We start from the raw sequence: 25,034 nt of genomic DNA, 5'->3' as shown, positions 1-25,034 counted from the left end.
GCAACATTTTTTCATTATTTCTAAATGCATTGCTATTAAAAGCAGCAGCTGTCTGGCTGTTTACAAGCACCGTACTCCTGGTTCTGACTCCTGAAACAATGTAGCCAAAGCCAGCTGAGCAGGAGAACTGACTTCTGCTGCATTGTCTCTAAAAATGCAAAGAACAAATAAGCAAATGTGTTTATTAGCAAATAACTTAAAAACCTTTGAGAAATGGTTAATGGTTAAAGGATAATGTACATGGTTTGCTATAGGTTTATTCACCTGTAGCACCAACCAGCAGGTAGCATTAAATGGTCACTACCCAACCACTCAGATTGTAAGCTCTACGGGGCAGGGACCTCCTTCCTACTGTGTCTCATACCACATGGCACTTACAATAAATACATATATGTATATATATATATTTATTTATTATATCACTCATCCTCCCTGTGTGTAATTTTGTATTCTGTAAGACTGTACAGCGCTGCGTACCCTTGTGGCGCTTTATAAATAAAGTTATACATACATACAATAGTAGACACCCTGTCTACTATTTATTTATTGATCCACTGTTTTGATCATTGCCCAAAGGGTTTGCACTTGTAATTGACAACTGTCTTGTGCACAGAGGCAAGTGATGGCAAAACAAAAAAAAAGCAAAATTGCATCTTAATTGTGTCATCAATATGTTGCACTATGCTAATTAATAAGACAGAGTTTTTGTATATTTAAAGAAAAGACATTATGAAAAATCTATGACATTTTTGCCTCAGGGTCTGCATTTTTGGTGCATTTCAGTCTGTCGCTCTGGCACAGCAATGCTGTATATACTGTGTAACCTACATATTATGTTGACTGAAGCACCATTGTTTTTTTCCTTTCCAGTCCAGTTCTGTGCAAAACAATGTGAAAGAGGTTAACTAATTGTATTTGCTGCACTCCTCATGGTGGCAGCTCAGTTCACATACTAGACTAGAAGGGTACGTACATGGTAATTGCATTTCCTTGTGCTGAGGGAGGCCATGACCCATTGATGGCCCCTTTCTATTGGGAGACTCCATTATCCAAGCATAGAAGGAGAAGCACAGAGTTGCAAGTAGAAGGTATTAGAATTCTACATTGAAATGGCAGTTTAAAAGAATAGCTTACATTTTACCATACACAGCTATGACACAATTTTATTTACAATAAATACAGTATAGAGCCTAATTTACTGTTGTAGTTCAGGTGTAACAAGAGTTGAAATTTTCCACGTTTTTTCCACAGTGCAGGATTTCACTCACATGGGAAAGCTCCCTTATTTATAGGTGCAACTGATACATTGGCGCAAAACAAACTTTTTAAGCTCAATTAAATTTTGAAGGACAATGAAAGGCTAATATAAATGAAAAGTAAGTCTAAAGGCATTCTTTTTAAGTACTTACTGCATATCTAAATTCCCAGATCCCTGCTTGCTTCTCTGAGATATGGTGCTGGCAGCCTACAGCAGTGTGAAGACTACAGTGACATCACTGAAATCTCTCTCCCCTTCCTGTAGGTGCCAGCGGCAGCCTTCCTATTCTCTGAGCATGTGTGTAACATGCATGTGTGTAACTTGATCCTGTCTCCTGTTCTGAGCTACACATGCCCACCAGCCAATCAGAAGCGGATCTGGCAGAGGGTAGTGGGGGGAGGGAATGAAACACATGTGCAGTATGAAGCAAGGAGGGAAAGGAAGGGAGAATACCTTTTTAGAGATGGCTGCCTGTTCTAGTAAGTGTGACTGAGTAAATATTTGATTAGGTGAGCCAAAAGTGTGGCGTTTTTACTAAACAATAGGAGGACTATTGGGCAGTATGCTTTTTAAATTTTGACTTGCATTCTCCTTTAAAAGTAATTTAGCTTTTCAGCTGAAGCAATTTAAAAGAAAAATACCCTTTTTTCCCCATTTAATTGTTAAAGGGAGAGAAGTGCCTGAGATGTTAATCATTGTAATGCCAGTCAGGTAGACTTTGTTTAATCCCCATGGCTAATAACATAGGTGATTATTCCATATGTTATATTCTGTTTTTTATGCAATACTAATTTTTTATGAAGTTCCCAAAATTAAGCTTTTTAAAATATTCTTATATTCATGCAAGTTACATTTTACAAGTTATATTTGCACTGATTTATTTAATCCACACATACCAACACTTTCATGAGTGCCTTTCTTGCCTTTTCTTCCTTTATTGTTGCATACATTACAGGTGTTGCTATATTCTGATAAATTTGGGCAATTTAGATATAGAGACTTTTTAACAGGGCATTGTGTATAATGGAATGGAGTTTTTCTAGGTGGTGGGATGTACTTTGGGGATAGCATAGGGGACCAATAATGATTTGGACATTGTGGTGTATTTTGAAGTGTTGGTGCTGCTGTGATTTATTCTAAGGAAAATGGCACACAAGGAGATTTGTTTTACATGCGGCAATCTAAAGGTTACTAAATTGTAAGTCATTTTTAGGAGATTTGTTGCCCTGGGCTAGCACATCAATTGCCATTGCCCTAAGGGCAGTATAGTTCTTTTTAAGCCTTTGTGGCTTTGAAGAACAACAGAGAAGAAGATAAGAAGACAGTGTTGTGTTGTGATTCTGTTCCCCTGATCTCTCAAGAACCCAGCAATGCTGTTTGTGTAATGGTATGCTCGGAAAGGCTGTTAAATCAACCAGTGACCAATGCTTTAAAGGAACAGTTCAATTTAAATATAAAACTGTGCAAAATAAAAAATGTTTTCAATATAGTTAGGTAGACAAAAATGTTATCTGGAGTGAGCAAGATGCCTAACACAATAGCCAGAGCACTACTTGCTTTCAGCTCTCCAACCTCTTAGTTAGTCCGTGACTTTTGGGTTTGCCACATGGGACATAACTGTTCAGTTAGTTTGTGAGTAAGCAGATTAAAATGCAAACTAATTGAACAATTATGTCCCATTTGGCCCCCCAGCAAGTCACTGATTTACACTGAACTATTCCTTTAAAGCTGTAAACACCAGTTTTAATTTCATGTTAGTGACTATTGCGATAAAATGCTCTAAATCAGTGGTTTTAGTCTCCACTTTTAGGTCCTAAATTTGGTCAAGGCCCATCTCATAATGAGGTGACAAATATATTAGGCATTAGTTATAATTACATAAAGGAATATTTACACAGTTAATATGTGTTCACCCTGAATATCACCCTACAACTGACCTACAGGCTGATCTTCTTGGAGTATTCTAAGAAAACAAATAAGCATTCCCCTCATATCTTTCCCTAATTAGCCTTCAGATACGTCACCCATGCCCCACAATCTGCTATAAGCAATATCTAAAATCTCATCCATCAGTTAAGAGTTGTTTTGTAAGAGTAATAAGGATCTTTATAAATAATACTGGTCACAGAAATGCCAGACATTGTCTTTGGTTCTTTCCTGTTTCTCCATGTTGCTGATGAACTTGGTACTTATACATATGTTCAAGGATTTGCAAGTGCAGCTATCTTTCTGTTCACCACAATATTCTCTATACATTTTTTGTATGTAAAAAGTGTTGTAGAGATTTGTCCTAATTGTGTTCCGCGTTACGTTGGCATGCTTTGCCAAGAAAAATGCCCTAGGACAGAAAGGCATAAAGTTTTGGAGAGCAACACAAGCATGAAAAAAGTTCCTGGAGGTGCCAGTAAGAGCTATAATTGGTTATTTGATAGCCCCTATGTTGGAAGCCTAAAGAAGCCTCTGTTTGGCAATTACACTGGGTTTTTATGCAACCAAAACTTAACTCCTAACCAGATGTTTAAAAATAAGCACCTGCTTTGAGACTGACATATGTAGATGATTCACGACTCAAATGAAGTTGTCTTTGCTTGGATAATAACCTCTTAAGTGTGCCATAACCCCATACTGCTATTGCTTGTCCTTGCTTTTTGTCCTATCAACTTTTTCTCTGTTAGGAAAAATGTCCTGTTGACTCAAGTGTTCTGGGTAGGGGGGCCAGAGCATATATATTGTGCATTGAATTGAAGGGATGTTACATAGTCTCAGGTGGAGTCACTTCATAAAATATATTTGGCACAGCTTTACATAGTTTGCCAAAGTGCCTGGTAAAATTGTAATGAAGTGAATGTTATGGCATTCCATCAAAATATGACTTTTTATATGTATACAGTATATATAAATGGCCCCTTGGGGTTTAATTTAAACATCTTTGAACACTGCTCTGAATAATGTGTAACTTGGTATACCAGTAAAGAAAAATACTAATAAATTGACCAAGATTTTTATAGCTCTGGTACCATATGGAAGATATTCTAAATATGAACCTATACCTGAAACACAAATATTTCTTTTTCAGTGTCTTGCTGTGATTCCGGGTTTTTTTTTTTCTCTCTGTTATAAAATTAAGCTCCTGCTTTCCTATGACATTTCCAGGTATATGTAGTTCTGAGAGCTGACCCTTGTTTAAACATTTACACATGTATTAATCACATTCCTTGTGTAGTTTAGTATTGATCTGTATGTCAGTCACTTACCTGCATGCCAGCACTTATTTCCCTCAGCCGGGGAATAGATTCACTAATGCTATTCTTCTCGGCTGTAACTCAGTACTTTTTTTTTTTTTTTCAAGACCGTGACCCTTTTTTCAGCAGAGTCATATATTCTATTATGATTTTGGAAATACATGAAGCAGTTTTTATATTATTTTTTTCCAGTGGTTGGTGAGGAATTCATTGAAATGTCTGACTTAGTTGTTATAGTTTCCATCAGTGGCTCCAAATGTGTGGCCAATGAGATAGCTCTAAACATTTTATATGATGTGACATAATTGATTCTTGGAAACAGTAATAACAAGAACAGTATAAACACCCCTCTAAATAAGTTAAAGGAAAACTACAGCCTAGAAAAAAACTGCAGTATTTTATATACTGAACTTGACATACAAGCCCAGAGGTTTTACAGGACCCATGCCTTCAAAGTTGTACACAGCAGTTCATCATCTTCTGATCCTGTTAGGCCATCTATGCATGTCAGTGACACTGCACATGCTCAGTGTGTTCTGGGCTGCTATAGAGAAGCTAAACTTATGGCTTGTGGGAAATCATCAAGAGGTTACATTCATCTTAGGCGCAAATCCCAAAGCGATTTAGTAAATGACATATTTCCAATGTCCAACAGTGTCCTCGTTAGTAGTTGTTATACTAATAAGTATATATATATATATATATATATATATATATATATATATATATATATATATATATATATATATATAATACACAACAGAAGCTGGCACTCATGTATAGAACAAATTAGTATGCCTGGGTGCAGTCCCAAAGAGATGTATACGAATTCTTGGAGAAAGGTACCACTCAAAGTTGACAAAGGCTGGTGTCACAGCTGAAACGTCAGTTGTCATGCCTCTACAATAAAACTTCTAAATTGAACTATAAGTCCTGCGTGAGCGGTACCTTTCTCCAAGATTTTATATATAATATATATATATATATATATATATATATATATATATATATATATATATATATATATATATATATATATATATATATATATATATATATATAATACACACACACATCAGGAGATCCGCACTCACAGGACTTATAGAATTAATATGGTGTTTATTGAGAAGACTAACGTTTCGGCTATATCACTAGCCTCACACAGCAAAACCAGTGACTCACACAGCAAAACCAGTGTCTAATAAACATTCAGTGGCGGGAAAAGTGGGGAATGACGTTATCAACACATGTCAATCATTAGGGAAAAACACCAAAGAGGGGAATAAACAAAAGAATTTGCAAAAAAATTAAAATAAAAGGGAATATATACACAGAAAATATGGCATATAACAACTATATACAGGAGATTCTGAAGCAATTGTGTCTCAGGAAAGCGCAACATTGTATGTTGATACCGGCAGTTAAATGTAACAAAACAGGGCCCAACTCGTGAAAGAAATATCGGCTACATCATCATAGATTTGTTACAAAGTGTCAGTGAGAGGCAGGAGTTGCAGGGCAAGGACTGCTGTTCAAAGGAGAGCACAACTGCTTACTACTCCAAGGAAAAACGCGTCTGTAAGGTGGGCGTCGCCATGGCAATGTCTATATGTTGCTATGGTCAAGAGTCTGGTGTGGCAAGGTTGTAATGCCAGGTTGTCAAAAGTAAAAAATAATAAATGCGAAATATATATGTGTGTGTGTGTGTGTGTGTGTGTGTGTGTGTGTATATATATATATATATATATATTATATACACACACATACATGCATATAACCAAAATGGTGCTTATCTTCTGATTTAATTAAAACCAGGTAGGTGCAGGTAGGTATGGCTTGCATCATATATTGCACACATTTCCCCAGCACATTACATAAATGTATTTAAAAAAATACAACATTACCTATCCTTCAGAAGAGGGCAGTCAAAATTTTTGTACAGTCCTGCACAGGTTAACCCAGCAAATGATTGTAAGAAAATGCCAAAACCGTGGAAGATGTTCAGTAGCACCCCTTTAGATCTACATGAAAGTGTTATTAATTTGGCATTGTGTCCCTCATTAATAGAGAAGGGTCTTATGTTAAACTGCATGTTCTGCGTTGATGTGGAATGCAGCATGGTTAAACCAAAAAATGCCATTATCTTTTGTAAGTTTAACACTAGTGCCAGCCTCTCGCAAAAGTTTGATAACCCTTTGTGCACTTTTATCTGTTGTTTAACCATCTTATCTGCAAACAACTTATTATTCATGTCTAGAATGAATTCATAGAGCTTTCACGTCCTCTGTAAAAATTTCCCTGTATATTTAAGCAAGCTCATGTACACCCAGGCTAAGCTTTTTACATTCTCCGCCTAGAAAAACACATACATTTAGGTTTTGGTTTGGATAAAGATGTAAGCTCGTTTCTTCATTTCTTTCTCCTTACCTTCCTGTGCCTTGATCAAAATTCTAGGAGAGTAAATCTGCTGATTCTGCTTCCTGCTTTCTGTGGAGAGAAAACTGATTTGAAATAAATCTCATAATGACTTGGAGCATTGCTGCTGAACCACAACAGTATTGAGTCTCAGCTGAGGTTTATAGAATGTAGAACAGTGGTTTGGAACTCCTGCGTGTGATCTACTGCAAACTAACAACTCCATGTCATCTACTAAGCATGCCGTGCTTTTATTTACTCGTGTGTATGACAAATGGCTAGTCTAGTGGTTCACAATTTATTTTTGATTACATAAAAGGTAAATAATTTCTTTGGTCTTTTGAGCACTTTGAGCTTGAGGCATTTTGTTCCATTTAGGAGGCCAGACAAATCTGAGTATTTGGTATCTTTCTGCATGATTTCTGAAAGTCAAAATTTGTTTGTTTTTTTCGGGAAAGCTTTTTTGTACTGTATCAAAAATAATCTCATATACCATCTTAAAGCAGAATCTTTTAAAAACACTTGTCATATCATATGTAGCATGTAATGCTGTTTTTAAGACCACTCTTTGATACAGTAGCTATGACCTTGCTGGTTTTACATGGAACTCTCTTTCTCAGTTGGGCCCCCGCTGTAGGATGAAGGAAGGATTAACCACACTGACCACCCAGAAGAGTAGTTTGGTTTGCTCGTTGCTCTTCTAATTACCCTAAATCTAACTTTAAGATTTAAACTGACAAATTGGCTTCATCAGACTAGAGATGCCTATAAAAGCTGCTGACAGCCAGATTTAGCAGTTTATTGACCCCTGTATGGGGACCTCAGATTGGCCTGCCCGACTGATATCTGAGCGAAAAGTGGCCAGATGTTCCGATCATTGCTCCGATGAAATGTTTAAACCTGTCCAGATGGTCTGCATCCTGTCAATCCGATTGTTCAACCCTTGGGCCCCAAGGTGTATAGCCAGCTTAAGTCCATGTATGGACCCTCTCAGATTGGCTTATCCAGTGAATGTGGCTGAAAAACCAGCCAAATATCTAACTATACAGATGTCTCAGATCTGTGCCCAGCTTTTACGTTAAGACCAGAGTTTAACCCCAGCCTAGGTGCAATGACTAATATAAACTGCCTTCTATTTGCTATGTCTGTTATCCCTTATTTTGTAGAACAGGGCAGAAGAAAACTGACTCTGAACACAGTTAAAGCCCTAATAGCGGTTAACTTATTATTCACTGCCATTCAGGTGTAAATTCTGGGTGGTCCTCTTCCCAGATAATCTGATTCTTACATTGCATTGACTTTTACATGTTGCATTGTCTTATTTCACCAGTTTTCAAACTCTTTTTCCCACAGTTCTTCTTTCCACCCAGAGGCCTCATGTCAGTCTACATTTTCTAAATGAAACATGCAGTGTTGGTGGCCAGATAGCTAAGATAACCTGACATAATTGGGAGCATTCAAGTTAAAAGCAGCTGGTCCATGATTAATCCCTTAACTTTGCTTGTAGCCTTTACATAGATATACCAAAATAGTATATCTAGCATTGTTATTCTCTTGTAGTAGCCACAATTCTGTAAGAAAGTTGTAAGTATACATATTCCTTCAGGCTCATCCAGTCAACATATAACCCTTTGTTATCTGGAACATTTATCTAAAAAAATGTTTTTGCCAGAATCCTAGGTGCAACCACCTTGATTATAGTTATTATAGGAAACTCAGACATGTACAGTTACTTTCTATAATAACTATAAAGCCATTTTGCACTGAATTGTAGTTATTTTGAGTATTCCCAGATGTTATTTTTCTGCCAAGAAGCTAGTATAAGTTCATTAGGAGGTAGACTAAATAAATGAAGTTGGCCATTTGCAGTTATCCAGTTGTGTGTGTGATTTGCAGCATCCATGTTGAACTAAAATGGGGGAAAATATATGATTTGCAGATGAGCAGCTCACCCTTCTTGCCAGCTGTTTTTCCAAGCAGTCTGATGAAACTTCCTTTAGTACCAAATGGGTTTTGGTCAGCTGAACTAGCCATTTCGGAGCACCAAATCCAGGATTCAACTTGGTATTCAGGCAAGATGCAGAGTTTTATCACATGAAACACAAAAGTTAAATTTTTTTTAGTACACGCGAAGCATGTGGTTGTCTTTAACCCTTCTTTATCCTAATTTACATATACAAATTTGGATTCTGTTCAGTCAAATCTTTCGCAAAGTATTTGGGGTTTGGCTGGATCCTAAAATAGTGATTTTGTTGCATTCCTACATATAGAATGAAGAGTCTATCAACAATCCATATTCTGTACATTTAATACAAATGTGGGTAATGCTGCTGCCATCCTAACTTGAAAAGGTTAATGAATTTGGGAAACCTTCATTGTAATACAAAATAAATAACAGTTGTGGAATATCCCAGCAAGCTTTTGTAGCAATATCCCCTGAGGATGGTATCATAGTGAATGTATTGATTAAACATTCTAATGATTACATTTCTGCTCATGTTACTGGTGATTTCATTGAATCACTGCTTGTGATGCTTTTTCATTTAATACAACACACTAGTTCCTTTATATGAACAAATCAATTTAGTGACTGTGAGGATAAGCCAGTGCCTATAGTCCAGTCATTTGGAACTATAGATGTGTCTGATTTCTTTACTCGCCAAATCCATTGTCCATAACTCTTCTTATACTGATTCAAAAGAATCCAGGTTTTAAGTCATACAAATAAATTGTGGATCAAAGATGTTATAATATAACACTAAGGGGCTGATTTACTAATCCACGAATCCGAATCCCGAATGGGAAAAAATCGGATTGGAAACTAACATTTTGCGATTTTTTTCGTAAATTGACGCAACTTTTTCGTAGCCATTACGACTTGCTGGTAAATTGTCGCGACTTTTTCGTAGCCATTACGACTTGCTGGTAAATTGTTGCGACTTTTTCTTAGCCATTACGACTTCCTGGTAAATTGTCGCGACTTTTTCGTAGCCATTACGATTTGCTGGTAAATTGTCGCGACTTTTTCGTAGCCATTACGACTTGCTCGTAAATTGTTGCAACTTTTTTGTTTTGAGCGCTCGTAAATGGTGGGCAAACCTTTGCGACTTTGCCTGATTTTGGAAGCCTCCCATAGGACTCAATGGCACTCTGCAGCTCCAACCTGGCCCAAGGAAAGTCTCCCATAGGGCTCAATGGCACTCTGCAGCTCCAACCTGGCCCAAGGAAAGTCTCCCATAGGGCTCAATGGCACTCTGCAGCTCCAACCTGGCCCAAGGAAAGTCACGATACTCAAGCTTGAATGAATCCGAAACTTTCGTACTTGGCGTGACGGCTACGAAAAAGTCGCGACAATTTTACGAGCAAGTCGTAATGGCTACAAAAAAGTCTCGACAATTTACGAGCAAGTCGTAATGGCTACAAAAAACTCGCGACAATTTACGAGCAAGTCGTAATGGCTACGAAAAAGTCGCGTCAATTTCCGAAAAAATCACAAAATACCAATCATTACGAAAAAAACGCATTCGGATGATTTTCGGACGTTCGTGGATTAGTAAATGTGCCCCTAAGTATTTAAAACATGTTGTCTATAGTCAATGCAGCATGTTTAGTGGGCAGGAGAAAGAATTGCAGCTATGGCAATAAGGTAGGATACACCAAAAGAATAGAAATAATAAAAGTTAATAAACACCAGCTTTCTGTATATGATTTACTTACTTTCTATTAATAACCTTGGCTCCAAGTGCCATTTTAACCAGCCCTTCCTGTAAAATACCAGCCAGGTGGCATCCCTAATTAGAGAAGCTTCACCACTAGGGAAAATTAAGTGAATACAGAAAAAGTCTATCTGTCTAGAAAATATGGGAGTTATATAACAAAAACTGCAAAGTTTCTTACAGATCTAATTACTCATAGCAATTAAACAGCAGGTAGCATTTACCGGTCTTATTGGTTGCTATGGGTTACTGCACCTGGGCAAATCTGGCCTTTTATTACATATGGAGGGGTTTATATTCATAATTCATAGTCTATTTGAATGTATTTAAGTTGCAGTCAAGTTCCCTGCCAGTAGCTTCAGCTATCTTAAGGGGCTTTCTTTGAGCATACCAACATACCCCCCATCCACATCTGCAAGCAGGTTAAGCAATATATCATCTACCAGCAACTGAAGTAATACAATATCTGTAGACTTATCCATGTCTCCTATGCAAAGCAGTGCATTTTGTGTGTGTGTGTGTGTGTGTATATATATATATATATATATATATATATACACACAGTGTTGTGACATTTGCTATTTTATAAACTCATCAGTGTTAATTTAATAACTTCAGGCATGTGCACTATTCTTACTTATGGAAACAAAATTGCACCCATCGGCGCACATTGCACATGCTACCAGACTGCAGTTCAACGAATCACTGTACTTAAAGGGGTTCTTCACCTTTAAAATAACCTTATGATGTAGAGAGTTATATTCTGGGACAATTTGCAATTGGTCTTCATTTTTTTTTTAATTTGGGGGTCTTTAATTATTTAGCTTTTGGTTCTGCAGCTCCCAGTTTGGAAATTCAGCAGCTATCTTGCTGCTAGGGTTTAAATAACCCTACCAACCAGGCAATGGATTGATTGAGCAACTGCAAAATGAATAGAAGAGGGCCTGAACTGAATGATAAGTAATAAAAAAAAATAACAATTGTAGTCTCACAGAGCATTATCATGAATAGGATACGGACATTATAATTCCCCCTGTGTCATCCCCAAGACTATTTAATAAGTGCAGCAATGATGTCCTGGCTGCAAAGCCTAATAAAACCAATGGAAAACCAATGAGGTTCTCTTTAATACTCCCTCCCAGTATCACACGCCTACCATAATGAGATGAAGTTTAACAGCAGCATGAAATCATTCAGCATCAGTTCAAGTGCCTTAGATGTTAAATGATACTTAGAGCTTCCATTTCCAACAACAGCTGGAGGACCTCAAGTTGGACACTGCAGCAATCATCATGTTTTTTCCCCTTTGTTTGACACTTCCCTCAATTACTTTGACTTTGTCTCTTTCCATGATGGTAAAGAATGCCTGCTGCCCTTATAACTTGATAATTTTAATGATCAATGCTTTAAAAAGATCCTTCTGTCCATTTGTAGGGAAAGTCATTTTGTTATTACAATAAGCAGCAACATATGTTGTGAAGCTTTAGCACATTTCAAAATACAGACCTTTAAAATCAATTGCAAACAAATGCTAGATTCGTTCCTACCAATAGATTATTTTATTTTAGGAATTATTTTAATCTGCTGAAAAACATGAAATGACCACTTGCAGAAAGGATCTTTTACTTAAAATCAGATGTTTTTTTCTAGTTACAGACAAATGGGTATTTACAAATTATCATATTTCCCCCCCCATTATAGTAATGAATTCTGCCTTGTTCCATTAAACAAAATCTATTAAATATGTGCATTTCAATGAGCATGTTTTCTTGTTTCATTACGAGTTACTCATTGATCTGCTATTTGGCTAAAAGCCTGTATATGATGCAGCAAATGAACAATTTAGCTTTGAATCAGAGTTTGGTGCGAGCACAATGTGTGTTTGATGAATAGCTACATGCAGACAGCCTTGAAGCTCTCGAGGGTTGACCTGCTGAGGGCAGCGGAATCATTTGTTGACCACCCTCCTATTTAGAAAGTCTAGCCCGGGATTGTCTTTCGGAAACAAGGACTGTTTGCAGATGCTGAATCCGCTTACACGCTATAGTACACATCACTGGAAATAACTCTGTCCGTGCTGAACAGGATCTTCAGCCTTCAAGATCATAGACTACAGATGCCGGTTTTAAGTCACTGAGAGAACATGGCCTTTGTATTGATATCATCTCCATAAATACCCTTCCTATTAGCAAATATTTAAGCTCTGCTTCTGTCAAGCACACACTTAACCCATTCTGTTTCCTTAGAGATAGCTTTCACTCTGTTAATGGTCATAGGAAAGACTTGTAATGTGCTTCATAATAGAAGGAGAACATAATCCTCTTATAGATCCCGTGACAAAACTGAACCAAAACACTATTCACTAGATTTAAGCTGCATTTGTGCTGTTAGAACATAACAGAAACAGCCACATATACTAATTATCTGCCCGAATATCACATATAAGTATATGTATACATTCTCACATATACATAGATAAGTCATACATTGTAGGTTGATTCACAAAGCAAAACCCAACTATATGATGACAAACTTTTGTGCACACCCTGAGTAGGCCCAAGACAAACCATCGGCATTTACCAGGAAGACTGCACAGACTGATGTAATCTTTACACACACCCAATATTTTAATAAAAAACTATCATAGCACTTCTGTTTTCTTACCAAGTGTTTATTGTCTATATGCAAAGAGGCCAGGTGACTGAGTAGTGTGAGCAATAGTTCAGCATTGGCTGAGCTTTCCAAAAAGCACTATGGGAAGAAGAATTGTTAAAGTGCCAGTTCAAGGCGTAATCGGTACACAAATTCCCACCATATCACAGTCTGCATAGTATGCACTAACCGCTAAACAGATGCAAGCATTAGGCTAATTGTGGCTTTAGAGGAGTTTTGTAAATGAGCCCCTTTGTGTGCAGGGCACTAGCAGAAAGAAAAGCAAGTAGTGTAAATAATAACTTTTTGAAACAGCATTTTCTGATTTCTCCATAAATGTTCCTACAGTATGACAATTTTTCAAAAACAAAATCACACCAAAATGTTCCCTGTTCTGAGCCAGACTGTCTCACAGATGGCCATTATATGAAAATGTATTCTTTCATGAAAAAAAAATGTTGATGACTGATATTTTGTATAAATGATGGAAAGCTTGTGACAATTTTGCCATAGGTTATCATGGCTTATGCTGCCTTAGAGCAGGATAACACTGTAAAACATAAAATCCCTGAGGAAAAATGTAAAAACATTCACAATGGTACTAGAAAAATATGCATGAAAAAAAATTTCGGGACAAAATTGATCAAACATTTACAAATGTACAGTTTAAAAAATGTGCTTTATAATTGCTATTGTTAATTAATCAGTCCTATAGTAGGAAAGGGATTTAGGCCCCTATTCCAAACAGTTTGCTCTCTAGATGTGGAGATGTATGTAGTGATGTTAAATGCACAGATAGAGTCCTCAAGTATTAAGGTTTATTAATTACAGTATAGAATAAACTATCCATGAATTAATTTTGTAGTATCAGATAAAACCATATATGTGCCTATAATAGTAAATATATACACACATATGTATATATACCTCTATCACCTTTCTACAGCTTATTCTCTTAATAGTATGCAAATACATGTATTTTGGTCTCTAACACATGTATTTTGCTTTATCAAACTTGTATTGTATCACTGTTTTGTTTTTAAAGAATATGGCACTGCCTGGATGACATACTGAATGAAAACACAATAAAAGAAACAGCTTTTGGAGTCTCACCCAAGGGAGGGCAATTCCAGACTGATGAATAGATAAATCCCATGCTTAGAAAATCGCAGCAGACACAGGTTTACAGAACTATATCTTTTGCCTTTCATTGATATGCCAATAAACTAAACCCTATAGGATTTACACAGTAATACATGTGTAACTAGAAGACAGAATGTTCTATCTCATCTCCCATGTGTGTGTATATATATATATATATATATTGTTTTATTATTAAATTACAGCTATATATACACAATCAATCTCAATCCAAATTCTAATTCTCGTTCTTTATTCTGTATATAACAGCCTCACACACACATATTTTTATATTAAATGTGTGTGTATATATATATATATATATATATATATATAATCTCTATCAGTATATATGTATATTTTTGGGGGTTCTTTTAGATATTTATTGACCCCACCCCCTTTAGTTTTGAGTTTAACATTCATAAAAAGTTCCAGTAGTTAAGTACCTATTTAATGCACTATGTTATAATAATGTAATAAATGAGTACCCTTCAGGTTCAATCATTTTCTCTTGCATCAATTAATAAAAGGCCCTTCTGCAATGTAGGAATGGCAAACAATACAGTCATGTTAGCAAAGTTCATATAAACACAGCAATAGATAAGAAGTATTATGTTTGCCAGGAAAGCAAATTTATTCTACATAGGTAGTTATAACATTTGATTGAAAATGATTGGAAATTTAAGCTGCTCCATGAATACAAAGAAAACGATTGGTGGATTAGCACAGGAAAGGTTGACGACTGACAAGTAAAAAAACTATGCATTGACATGATCATCATGAAGAAGAATCTGTTTGTCTTTAGAATTAGAATAGAAAAGGTGTGAAACAAACATACAGACATGCCTATAACTAGTCACCTGTGGCCTGATAATTTGGTTGATCTTAAGTTTTTGAATGTACTGACTGACTTTACCTCTATGTGTAGATTTAATAGTTTCAGTTCTCCTGGAATCATACAAACATCAACAAATGGCAGTTGATTGTTACATACCATTTTCTGTGCAAAGTCATTTGCTGTGTGTGGTATAGTTCTAATTCAGATTATTCTGAACAAATTAAAGCCATTGTGATGAACAACGCTTCTTTACTGCATTACCATTCTTTTGTTTTGTATTCTGTAGACCAACATCTGTCTTTTAGGGTGACTGCACATGGGAAGATTTGTTGCCCACTGTTAAATCTGCGCTACCTCTTGTGACAGATCTCTTGAAAATGCTTTCCCACTGGCAATAATGGAAATTGTCTGTGGTAAAACATATATGCATCTTTTTTTTTTTTCTAAGTTGGCCAAGGTTTCCTCACAATGCAACTTTGGGTGACTTTGGAAATTAACCGCCAATTTTTGCTTTATTGCCGATGGGAAAGCATGTTTTGGAGATTTAAGCACAGATTTAACCGTGAGCGACACATATTCCGATGCGCCATCACTCTTGGGGCAATGACACATGAGGAGATAAGTCTGCTGTGATAAATCTCCACTACTTTGGGAGAATAATCTCCTGCAAATGCTTTCCCACCAGCAATAATGTAAATTGCCAGTGGGAAACCATACATTTGGCTGCACAAAGCTTCCTTGTGAGGCGACTTAAGAAAAATGAAGCAACGCATATGTCCTGCATTTGCAGGCAATTAGACATGCCGAATAATCTCCTTGTGTGCTATTGCCCTTAGTAACTGGGAAAAGTGGGTTATTGCACACACTCTTCATTATTAGAACCTGAATACTTAATAATAGAGACCAATGAATCACTGGTTTCACTGACTGCTGTTACAGGCAAAATAATCAAGGGCGTGTGGGGGTTAGTAATACCTAATTACATGTATACAATACCATAGATATAGACTAGGTTAGTAAGTGCTTGTAACACCCTGTGTTGTTTTTTTGAGTCGCCTTTCCTGTAAGCTTTTTGTATAATTGATGATACTCCTTAAACTGGAAAGTAAAATGGTGTGTTGGAGGACTCAATGTTCAAAACATAGAGCTCATTTACTTCCTCTGCAAACCTAGTCCTGCGTTTTTCTAGTCCATTCGTTGTGCTCACCACATTTTGTAGTAAATTAGAAGCGTGTAATCGGGATCCAGGTGGGGAAAACCACTATTGAAGTCCCTTGCTCTGTACCTCTTATGATGTAAATGTTTTAGCTAAGACTAGGGATTGCCAGCGTGTTTAGAACAATTAAACTTTAGCATTTATAGATAAATAAAGCAAATACAGATATCATAAAAAGCTCATTGGAATTAAAGAAACTACCAGTAGAGTAAGCAATTATATTACACAGCTTAAGCGGTATCATTAAAAGGATAATTCATGGGACACCATTATACGTTGTAAGACTTTATGATTTAGTGCTATTACCTCACCTTCTTATTGAACTAATAGGAGACCAATCCTTAACTCACAGAAAATAAATATAAATAAAGGAAACACATATAAATATAAAGTATTCATATTTAGTCAGAAAAGTTGTAAAGGACCATTTTCTTGCTTCTCAGGAAAATAACATACAACATAATAACTGCACATGAATTAAATATACACAATTTTGTACTTTAAAGAACATATCAGTTTTTTCACCAAAAAAGTTTAAAATGTGTTTGTTCAGCTTAGGATGAAACAACTCTCTTGCTTTATACAGCTTATCTTTCTTTTGATGTTATTCCAAGAAAATTAAATTGCCGTTGGCAATACCCAAGCAAACTGAATTTGTATTACTCTATTGTAGACACCGAACCATATCTCAGTGGTGCTTGTTACGAATGACCAGACATTTATAGTATGAATTGAAATCCAAGGAATTCCCAGTGAACATTTAACCCTTTTCAGTGCTGGAAATTGCTGGAATGAAAAAGTTTTAATATTACAGTTCTTACATGTTGAGCAACAAGCACCACATTCTGACAGCTGTGAAATATGTCCCCTTCAGCAAGTATTTTAGGGGCATTTTGTTCACCATGGTACATGATATTTCCAGTGGGTCTAATAAGATGCCCATGTTTCCAAGACAGTTCACCCTTGACAAAGCCCTTATCTAATCTTTCTATGTTCACCTCCTTTTGCTCTTCTTTGCTTCTTCTTGTGTCACCAGTAGACACATGTGAGATAGAGGGAAGGTAAAAATAGGAAGCCCTAGTATAAATACAGCCGTGCATGCTTTTGTTTTTTTAGTATTTTAACACATAAGGGAGGAAGATTCATTTTATTAATGAACATTAACAGATTTGGAAAAATGCATGTGGAAAAGCACTGCATGTATTCATAAATTTGCTCACACACTTCCATTAAAATTGACGCCATGTGTTTCTGTGACTTTGAAGGGACAATATTCCCTGGGCTTATGAAGAAAGGGTGCATAGACACTATCTGAACTTCCACAACTAAATATAAATTAATATTACTTTTACACAGACATATCTGATTCCACAGACTGACGGGAAACCATAAAAGCCTGTCTGTGTGTTTGCCAGTTCCCACCTCCCACAGTCTCTCTGCAATGCAACCCAACCCTTATCTTGTGCTATTGGGAAGTGATGGATTCTGGGAATGAAGTCCCTCTGCTTTCCAGAAAATCTGTACATCAGCCACCATGGAAAGCAGAGAGTCTCCAAGTCCCATAAACTATCACTTTACAATGGAACAAAATGAGGGAGAACGTTGCATTCAACTCTCAGCATAAGGGATCTTGGGAAATAGCTCCTTTGAGTTATCATGGTGTCCTTCAGTCTGTGGAATCAGGTAGGTTTGTGTAAAACAAAAACATTAATATTTATATCTGGAAATTCTGAAAGTGTTCTTGCACCTTTTTTACCTAAGCCCAACTGAGCTTTAGCTTTTAACACTGACAAAAAGGTATATTGAAAAAAGGTTAAATGCTTTGAAAAACCCACTAATTCTTTAAACACCTTCCAGACTGTCAGAAAAGTGATAGGCAAATACATGAAATCCCTAATGTGACTTTTGATAAGTCTAAAATAGATTTTAATGTTCAAATGTTTTTAGTAGCCTTAAATCATGGTTTGGCATATTACAAAAAGACCCCTTATGCCCAGGCCCCATTACAGGTAACAGATTTCATAACTGAGCTGTATAAATATATATAGTTTAAATGATTTACACTTTATAGCAGTGTTGGCAGTGCTTACAGGTAACCTGTACACGTACTTATGTGTAAATGGAAGGTTTGCTTAGGTTTGATAGAAGGCATAATTGTTTAAACATGACAGTTAATTTGTGTTTTATATTGCTTTGTCAACGCTGTGAAAAACTATTTAACTTACTGTTCATTCTCTGCTTTTTCTCCGCACTTGTTTCTGTTTGAAATCCGTCATTTTATTCTGATGCTCAACAAAGCAAAGAATTATGCTTAATAGTGTAATTTATAGGTAATTTTCTCGGGTATATTACATTCTTCAGGCAATGCCTGAGTTATCTGCTATGGAAATGTAATCTGGGGAAATGGGTGCCATATCAGTTGATAATGGAAATGGGGAGAGTTAAAAAAAAACTAAAAGGAAGGGGTCAGTTTTAGAGGAAAAAGGGTATCAAACAATATTTTATTATGATAGACACAAAGAAAATGGGGAAGGATTAATAAAGTGGGAAAGTGGGCTAAAAGTAGATGGGTGGCTATTTAGGAGTATTTAGGAGTAACTCATTTAGGTTTAGGCAACGTACTAATAAATGTTGATCATCCTCCTTTCCGGAAGCTGCCTGTCTGAAACCACACCAATAAGTGCCCACCAGAGATTATTGTTGACGAACAGAGTATATTAAGTGTTTTCCCCCAGTATACTCATGGGGGGGGGGGGGGGGGGAATTCTGAACTTTCTTTTACAGTATTCCTCAATTCCTCAGAGCATCACACTGAAGTTAACAGTGACATAAAGGGTGCTTGCTTAGTAGCCAACCCCCAAACATTGTGATAAAATCTGTAGTGCAGGTACTTACCCACCGACTAAGCCAACTACTTTATAGGCCCTCTATAGGTGATTTAGTCACTGAAAGGCTGTGTTTGGGTGGTGCTAGTGCTGGTCCTACATAAAATAGGGAATGGTGTGGATCAAAAAACAGGAATTTATCATTTACTTGACGTGAATACTGTATGTTATGCATGAATGTAGTTTAGGATGAGTGATGACAAGTGGGTCAGAGTTATCAGTAGCAGCACATCACAATCACAATGTTAGATTGAAGAGCACCTTGTATTTTCTCACTTGCTAAAAAGGCATTCATCCCTCTCAGTTGTATTGTCAGTGCAAATGCTTGAGGGAGAGGATTCCACGCCTCAGTTCGTTTTACTATAACAAATTCCCCTACTTTAAGATGAAACTTCCATTTTTCTAATATCATGGGATGCATTTATATCTGCTGTGAAGATCTATTGGTGAATCAACCACAAGAACGTTTATTGTATGTTATACTTATAGCTTAAACAAGGGGATCATACAAATGATAAAGGGCCTTTTTTCCAATGTGAACAATCCCAATATCATCGCTCTTATTTTCACAACTGAGTTACACAATTCACTTTAACTCCGTTGCCTTTTTAGTGCCATAATGCTGTTTTTTATGTAATGACACCAAAACTGTACTGAATATTCTATATTTGGCCTCATGATTATTAAATATGTTTTTTTGCATTATGCAACAAACAATACAAAAGGGAAAACAAAAGAGCAAGCAAAATAAAAATAAGGTAAAAAAATTATGGTAAGCATAATAAAGTGCCTTGTTGTGAAAACTACAATATAGTATTAAATCCTGATCTAAGACATTCAGGTTTCCAATTTCCTTCAAGTCTTGTCACTAGCATTGCCCCAACTTTTCATATTTTCCTGGGGTACCTACATATATAGACCAATTAAGCCAGTGTAGTATGTTCTAAAAGGAGGTTCTCCATCCCAGTGTTTTAGTCAGGTAAGTAAGCATACGATACCCAGTATACAAACTTTTAAGCAAGGAGGAATAAATTAAAAATAGAGGTTTATATCTTAATGGCTACGGCGCACTAGGAGATTTGTTGCTTGCAAAAAAATCTGTGCTACCTACTGGGGGCAACAAATCACCTGAAAATGCTTTCAAACATATGCATCACTTAATTTTTCTGAAGTTGCCCATATGAGGGGTGTTTGGGGAGGAAAAACTAAAACAACCAGAGCTCTCTGACTGTACATTACTGATTTATTCCTCTAATTATTTGCACTGATACCCTCTCTCTCTCTCTCTCTCTCTCTCTCTCTATTTATATATATATATATATAATATGCCATGAAACTCTGTCAGCTTGGCTTTTAGCATGAACAGAGTTAGCAAATTCAAGCACCGTAGTGTTGCAAGTCTTTGATCGGGTTCCAACATTTATAGTAGCCACTAATATATTGTATAGTATTAGATATATTTTACTTTCATACCAACTCCAAAAGAATATATTTTTTTTGGGCTGAAAATGTCTAGAAATATTTTCCCGGTTTGAAGTATTTTCATGGTATGATTTCAGCCAAGAGTGAGCCAAGTTAGTGTAAAGCAAAGATACATTTCATATAGTTGTTCTGGGAGCTCACAGTTCTATTCATTTTAATGGAATGAGTAAGTTAGGTTTCAGAGGAAATTAATGACAGCAGGAGATAGGCCTGTTACAGCAGGGGTGAGGAGAATGGATTAAATCTGGGCAATTCCCAACAAATACAGGGGAGTTAGTAGATCTGGGTTAACCTGATGCATCTCTGAAACTTCCCTTACTCGTGAGCCACAGTCAAATGTAAATAGATTTGGAGAGCAACACAAGCATCATAAAAGTTCATGGAGGTGCCAAATAAGGGCTAAGATTGGCTATAAGGCAGCCTCTATGCACACTATCAGCTTACAGGAGGCTTTATTTGGTATTAAATCTTGTTTTTATTCAACCAAAACTTGCCACCAAGTCAGGAATTCAAAAATAACTACCTGCTTTGGGGGCACTGAGAGCAACATCCATGGGGTTGGGGATCACTGCTCTAAGCAACTAAAATAACTGGAAGTCCCTTTAATTCATACTGTACCTTTATGATTAACTTTTCTTATGATTAATTCTTTTTCATTGATGGTTAGTCAGTGCTTATCATCCAAGGTGGTAGAACATTTTAGCTCACAACTTGAAACCACTTCCATCCTTATATTGCACTTCAGAGGAGCTGCGGCAGAGGTAGGGCAGGGAAAAACCGGAGTTATGACACAGATATAAAATTTGATGTATATAAAATGGCAGCTGTATAAAACGGAACCCTTGTTGAATAAACATCTGGCATTTCAGTATATATGTACTCTGTCAATAAAGACATTTCTGGGTGATCCACTAACAGGTGTCATCAAGTATTGCCAACATGCTTGTCTGGAGGACAAATGGCATTCAGAACTTGATGTCATGTCAAACTATTTCATTTCCCGATGGCTAGAAAATCATTAAAATGCGCAAGTGATTATATAAATCCACTACTAAAAGGATATTTGTTGTATTATTAAAATGCTATATATACTTGGTACCTGGAAACTGTTAAATCTTTATTATTTTGGATTCTGCTCATTATCTGATAATGGGAATTACCACAAATCTGTTTGGTTTTTTTTGGTTTTTTCTTTAGCAAGACAATGATTAAATGAATTCATAGCACATATTCTTGGCAGGCACAGGAAATGCTCATAAAGGCATAAACTCATTCTTTCAAATGTGGATTACTTTGACGCAAATGCGGAATGAATTGCCACAGCTACTCCAGGGCATATACATATTTTTTTGTATTAAAACAAGTAGCCTTTACATTCATTTTCGAGTTCTTTGAGAGGTTTGATGCCTTGAAAAAGATCCACTTTTTTAAAAAAAACAAAAAAACTTTTGTTTTTCCGCCACAAGCCAACATACAGTATCATTAACGTATAAGCTTTTTGTATCATAATATAGTAATATATACATTTGCACCAATATAACATATAATAATATAACAATGATACTCGCTTTTCACTTACCACTTGCATATTGGCACCACCTGTATATTGTGACTGGCAAAATTATAGAGGATTAGGTATATGTCTCCCAGAATATTCTATGAGACACAACAGATGTGAAAAAAACAGACGTTGTGTTCACTCAGGATGAAAATTCTGGTAAAGTGATGGAGCTGGGAGTTAGTTTCTGTCCAAGAAGTGAGGACAAGGAAGTTGGGAATGCGCTTGTACAGTTTTATGGGAGCAAAACTCCTAAAAACTGTGTGTAAAATAATCATAACTTTTCCCAGATTAAGTTGCCCTGAGTCTCTGCTGAAACAGGTTTCTGACTGGTCTGTCAGTGGACCAGCCTCTTGTGGTGTCAATTTTTTTTTTTCGTATATTGTCCTATGTTGTTTGAATTGAAAAGTGCCTATTTATAGAAACACTGCTTGAAAATACCCTTGGGTGTTGTCATCTCTTCTTTTGAAAAGGGTTTTGCCACTGCTGCCATTTCAGTGAATTCCCAAATTATGTACAGGAATATGTCATTCTATTTCAGTACAGTTTGGGGGAATTTTAGATTTATTTGTCCTGTTGAGATTATTTCTAGAGTTTCTTTTACTGTAATGTTCAACACATTGTGAATCATAGAAACTGAAAATGTAAACAAAAATATCTATACATTGGTGTGCAAAACTAGATTTTTAATATTTCAATGCAACTGAAATGTAACAACTCTTTATGTCTATGAAGATTTTCATTCATCCAGGTCATGGTATATCTAGTATAAATACATTTAAAGCAACTGGATTACCAACTCTTTCACTTTCCAATCTTATATCAGAAGACTAGCTGGAGCAAGGTCTTGATGTAGAATTCATTTTGGAAGTAGGACACACACACATTTTGTTGGGAATCGGGAACAATAACATTTATGGAGAAATTGAGGCTTTTATATTTTTAAATTTTGTAAATTGGTGGCTCATTTATTAATTAATTTTTTTTATAGCATTTCAGCTTATTCTTAATAGTATGACACACTTCTGTCTGTATACATGATTGGTTTCTTCCAATCGCAGTATACTACCTACCTTTCATTGTGTTCCCTACATAATCCTAGCTGACCAGTGCATGGGGTATAGGCTAAATAGAAGGAAAATGTTATTAGTATTCGTATTCACATTTAGATAGAATTGGCTTTAATGCTGGATGGCATTTACAATAAATAGGTAAGACATTTAGTAGGTGCAGATTGTTGCCTACTGTCACAGGCAGGAATAGTGATAGGGGGTAGTGTAAGAAGACTGAACCCCACTTTGGGAAAGCAACTATTCACTTTATTTGGCTATTGTTAGGAATTTGGGAATTGTAGTTCAAAAGCTGCATTCTAAATGTTTTACAGCCTTTTATAATACACAAGGTGGGACTTACAGGACTAGATTGATTGGGGGTACTGGCTAGGTTGTCATATGGAAATATTGCCTGATACAGATAGAAGACATTTTGTTTTAGTATCTGACACATGCTGCTTTGCAATTTAAATCGATGATCTACGTTTGCATTGTGGTATTTACATATACCAATGAAGTCTACTCCCTCTGTACTTGTGATCTGGGATCTCTGTGCCAGAATAATGAGAGGCATCATTACCTGCTGTAGCATTACTCTGATTGACAGTAATATTGCAGTATTTTTTTTAAAAAAATGCATTTTATTTCTTTATCATTCTTGTTTCCAGAATCAAGACGTGATTTCCCTTCCACTGCTGTATAAAGCTTCCAGAACAAATAACCAGTATCAAAGGTAAGAAACCACACCATCAAGCTTCATGTTGGTCAGCATCCAGGAATGGTCAGGGTTATTCAAGAGTGCTTGGAGCTCCAGCTAGAAGGGTGCAGATTAGACAGTCTAAATTTAGTTAGAAAAACATAAATGTGTGGAAGTCATATATACTTCCATTTAATACACAGTTTCAGTTACAATATTTATCATAAGCTGTATGTAAGCAAACAGAACTCTTGTGTAATATTTAACTTGGTAGCTTTCCAATGGAAAGGGAGAGAGAAGCTGCAAGACATGGTGCTTAGTCTTACAAGGCACACCAGCAAGCTAGTCAGCTTCAGTAGTTGCTCATGACTACTCTTTACAAATCAGTGTCATCCAGAAAGAATTGCCTTTTACAAGGCAAATATGAACATATTATTTACCCTTTAACTATAAGAAATAAAAATAGTATATGTGTAAAATACTGTATATTGCTTCTAAATATCAAGAAAGTGTATTACCATTATCACTTTTGAAAACTGTATTTCAGCTTCACATTTGAAACCTGCATGACAATTCCCTTTTTTCCTAGATGAATAGCCACAGTATAACTTAATATTTTTTACAAACCACGTACAAAGAAAACATTAACTGAATGTAAATTCTCCTTTAAATAAACAGATAAATCTTACTTTTAAATAAAGAACATCCTTTATTCTAGCAATACTGAAGGCTGAAAACAGCCTTGAAACTAGGATTCCTCTTTATTTTCTAGCATGTAGCATTATCTGCCGTGGCGCCCTTATCTAATTGTTCACCACCGATTCTTTGAAGCTTACATGGTTGGCTTTTGCAGCCGTATAAATAAAAATTTGCACGTTTTCAT

The 25,034-nt window shown here is 36.2% G+C and overlaps 1 protein-coding gene across 6 annotated transcripts in view; it reads left to right on the top strand.

Annotated features, from left to right (window-relative positions):
* Window positions 1-25,034, top strand: part of tenm3 (teneurin transmembrane protein 3) — a 580,699-nt gene that overhangs the window by 50,261 nt on the left and 505,404 nt on the right. For all 6 annotated transcript variants that reach the window (XM_031895448.1, XM_031895444.1, XM_031895443.1 and 3 more), the window contains exon 3: window positions 24,123-24,187. The gene's annotated coding sequence lies outside the window, so the exon portion shown is untranslated. The remainder of the gene's footprint in view (window positions 1-24,122; window positions 24,188-25,034) is intronic.

This window comes from Xenopus tropicalis, chromosome 1 (assembly GCF_000004195.4).
Source record: "Xenopus tropicalis strain Nigerian chromosome 1, UCB_Xtro_10.0, whole genome shotgun sequence".
NCBI lineage: Eukaryota > Metazoa > Chordata > Amphibia > Anura > Pipidae > Xenopus > Xenopus tropicalis.
The sequence above is the reverse complement of the archived record's forward strand: the minus strand, read 5'-3'. Positions and strand labels throughout refer to the sequence as shown.